The sequence below is a fragment of the Dipodomys ordii genome, unplaced genomic scaffold (genome assembly GCF_000151885.1).
Source record: "Dipodomys ordii isolate 6190 unplaced genomic scaffold, Dord_2.0 Scaffold124, whole genome shotgun sequence".
Taxonomy (NCBI): Eukaryota; Metazoa; Chordata; class Mammalia; order Rodentia; family Heteromyidae; genus Dipodomys; species Dipodomys ordii.
In genome coordinates, this window is record NW_012267340.1 from 1808932 (window position 1) to 1812899 (window position 3968).

The 3968-nt window shown below is 54.0% G+C and overlaps 1 protein-coding gene across 3 annotated transcripts in view; it reads left to right on the forward strand.

Annotated features, from left to right (window-relative positions):
• Nucleotides 1-3620: 3620 nt before the first annotated feature.
• Nucleotides 3621-3968, forward strand: part of LOC105995998 (phospholipid scramblase 1-like) — a 13130-nt gene continuing 12782 nt past the window's right edge. For 2 of the 3 annotated variants that reach the window (XM_013029932.1, XM_013029934.1), the window contains exon 1: nt 3621-3751. The gene's annotated coding sequence lies outside the window, so the exon portion shown is untranslated. Of the gene's footprint in view, nt 3752-3816; nt 3839-3968 lie in introns of those variants that run through there. The other variant, XM_013029933.1, reaches the window with a different exon arrangement.

Below are 3968 nucleotides of genomic sequence, written 5' to 3' on the forward strand. Positions count from 1 at the left end.
ACACCTGCCAAAGTTAATCCTCATTAAAGGAAGCAAGCATTCACTAAACACCCAGTGCGCACACCTGCCAAAGTTAATCCTCATTACGGAGATAGATCCACAGGTAGGTAGGGAGATAGATAGATAGATAGATAGATAGATAGATAGATAGATAGATAGATAGATAGATAGATAGATAGACAGACAGAGACAGACAGATGGACAGACAGACAGATAGATATCAAGTAGACCCACACGCCAGTCCTTGGTGTCCAGCAGTCTCTCCCCGCTTCCCTCTCCCGCCCAGGGTGTGGGGTCCCCTGGGGCTTCTTCCCTCCCCCCCCAGGGAGTGGGGTCCCCCGGGGCTTCTGTCTGTTCTCATTTCCTTCTGCGCAGCCCAGAGCTTGATACAGTGGGAGAGCCCAGGTAAATATTTGCTGAGAGAAAGTCAATCTTAACTTCCTTCCCGGAATATCCACGCCATGTCCTCTTTTATTCACGACACACACACCCCTCCACGCACGAGCGAGCGGTCTCACGCACCTCTGCCCCAATAACGCACTGGTGCATCATGCGGTTTACATCCTCATCCGCTTCCGAAGTCGGAGAACGGACTCTCACGTCATGATTAGGCACAGACGCACGGGCTGCGAGGGCTGGGCATGTGTGTCGTTACGTGCGTGGCACTCAGCTTAACTCATGAGGGCCTTTGCTAATAGAGAAGCAAAGTGGAAATGTCCTAGGCTCAATAGGCACAAAAAGAGCTTCTCGCTGAATTGAAGTTAATGTAGTTCCTAGCCAAGAAGTATTTCTAAAGACCACTGCAAGGAAAATAGTTTGGGGGTAAAAAAAAGTAAGAAGAAGATGATGAGCGTGTGTTCTTCCACAATCAGCAACTTTAGTTCACTACCTGGGGGACAACAGCAAAGACAGTGACTCGAGCAGAAGCCGTTTGCCTTCCGAGAGCCTTCAGCCTTTACACTCCAGCTTTCCGGAGCACTCGAATCTCTCACGGACAGAGAGGAAAAGAAATGACTCTGGCAGGTGTTAGATAGTTCCCACCGCGCAGGCTGCCGCGAGCGGATTGGGCTAGAGCTCAGGAACGCAGAACCTCACCGGTGAGCCCCGCACTCCAACAGGGAAAATAAGTACATAGCACTTAGTCCAAAGGAACTGACAGAGAGAGCCAGCCAACGTCTTTTCCAAGCTTATCTATCCCTACTTCTCCCTTTGACACCAGTTCCTGGTTTAATCTACAGGAGCCTCATTCTCACAGCTGATCTTCAGGCCAAGTGGGAAAGGCTCTGAGGGCAAGGATCGATCTAGCAACAAACCACAGAGCGGCTGTGGTTGGGTAACAGATATGCCAGTACCCGAGACTGAACATTTACTGTAGATTAGGTAACCCTGCTGTCTATGCTCAGGAGATAAGACCATGCCCGAGACACCCCGGGGACATGGGTGGTGTGCTGAGACACCATCGTTGAGGTTTACAGTGTAGTCAGGGCTGACACTCAGAGCCGGCAAGGTCACATTCAGGGTGAGGTGAACGACTGCTGCGGGCCGCGGCGTTTGAAACTGTACGAGGTGCCAACGGGCGTGCGTGGCTCTGTGTGTTTGCACTGTGCGTGCAAGGCGTTTGTACGTGCTCCGTGTTTGAATGCACGGTGTCTGTGTGTTGCGTGTGGTTGCGTGCATGCAGCCACTCGCGAGAAGGCTGGCGGGTGCTCCCCAGACAGGCTGGCGTGCTGACCGCAAGAGAGACCCTCCCCTCCCCTGCCAAGCCGAAAGGGGACTTCGTGTCGCACGGGCAGCAAGCTTACCCAAGACCTTTCTGGGTCACAATCACAGCCCTTCCCTGCCACCGCAGACATTTTCTGCAGGTGGCTGTAATGCTGAAGGATCTGAGGGCTGGGAAGGTGGCTCAGGGGTAGAGCGCTCGCCTAGCATGCATGAGGCCCTGGGTTCAATTCCTCAGTACCACATACGCAGAAAAAAGCCAGAAGTGGCGCTGTGGCTCACGTCGTACAGCACCAGCCTTGAGCAAAAGAAGCTCAGGGACAGCGCCCAGGCCCTGAGTTCAAGCCCCAGGACTGGCAAAAAAAAAAAAAAGAATCTGGGCCTGGGAAGTAGACAGCCAGCTGCAATCCTGCACATTCCTTCACTCAGCACCAAGCAGCTATGATCCCTAAAACCGAGGTAAACTCTGACCTTTAGCATGGAGAATGAAGAGCTCAGTATAAACGTTTAGATCAAGGAACGGCTTGTAAATACTGCCTAGGAGATCTGACCACTGTTCTGAAAACTCATTTTGTACTGAAAAAATAATGCAGACAGATAGATGGATGATAGATATCGATAGCAGAGGCAGACAAACTGACATAGAGTTAGACAGACACACAGACACAGAGAAGATAGACAGATATAGATAGACAGAGATACAGAGAGACAGATATAGAGGTAGACAGACAGACAGACAGACCAACAAAGAACTAAGCTGGGGATCTTTTCATGGAGGTAAGCCAAGCTCAAAAGGACAAAGGCCACATGTACAGATTTTTCTTTAAGGAGGTTTTCTTTTCTATTTTAATATGGAGTGGGAACTCCCTGACAATAATGTCGGGTTTTGGGTTTGGTTTCTCTCGTTTTGTTTTGGTTTTATTTTTTTTTTTTTGCTAAATTATTAGCAATCTGGCTTCCTTTTCCTGGGACTCCAGGTGGCTCTGTCCCTGCACAGATCAGGACCGGGAAGAGAGCAGAAGAGGCCGGCTTCCGCCCCGGCCTGGCCCAGAAAGAATTGGCCTTAGGCAACCTTGTCCTGTCTCAAACCGGCCGAACGGTGATTGCGGGACGGTGATACATGTTTCAGAGCTTCCTGTAGCTGGGGTTTGGCAATGATGTCTTGGAGAAACCCTTAAATACCAGAAAGAACCCCCCCCATTCTCACATGCCCCTAATTATTTTTCTTGTGGTGTTACTAACATTTGGGGGTCGGCCTGATTTTTTCTCTCTCTCTCTCTCTGTTTCCACTTTCTCTGTCTACCTCCAGCCTCTTCCCAATCTCAGGCCTTTGAGGAAATCTCCAGCTGCCTGCTAACGTTGAGGGCGGGCAGCCGGGCGGGCAGGAGAGCGTGTGGAGGAGGAAGCAGGAAGGAGTGATCAGCTTCCACCGCTTTATTTCTCCCCAGCCTGGGCCTCTGCATTGTCTCTGTGGCGATCTCCCTGCTGCTTTTGCAAACAAGCAGTCCAAAAAGAAAAAGCAAAACCAGCCAAACAAACAAAACCCCCCTTCACAGGAATTACACCAAGAGGTGAGCGTGGAGACCGAGGTCACACTCCACACCGGCCCCAGAGCCTACGCCAGGGGCCAAGAAACTCGGTCTCTCCCCCTTCCTCCTCCTCCCCTTCCTCCTCCCCCCTCCCCTCCCCCACCTCCCCAACCGGAGCAGGGATGGGGCTGGACAGGGCCAGGAAGTTCCCGCTGCCCCTCCCAGGGGCTGGCCTGCTGCTAGCAACACCCCACGCCCAGGGCAAGCCCTCCTGAGAGGAGGGGGAGGAAGAGGAGGAGGAGGGGGAAGAGGGGGAGGGGAGGAGGGGGAGTAAGGCCAAGGACAGCGGGAAGGGCAGCCCCGCCTCCTGCCCTGCCTGGCCGCAGCGCCCTGGCAGCCCCCCTGTGCTCAGAAGAGGAAGGAAGTCCTGTCCCCAACAAGCCAGAAAGCGAAACCCACAGCCGGCGCCCAGCCGGAGCTGCTGCGCTCCATCGCTGCCCCAGGTAACCCCGCCGACTCTGCGCTTGGACCCAAGCTGCCCAGGCCCAGGATTCCCAGACCACAGCTCTCAGCCGACCTCACAGACTGGGGTCAGGGGCTCTGGGGTCAGGGGGGCTGGGGTCAGGGGGTCTGGGGTCAGGAGGACTTGGGGCCAGGGGGTCTGGGGTCAGGGGGACTGGGCTCAGGGGGTCTGGGCCCAGGGGGGCTGGGGTCAGGGGG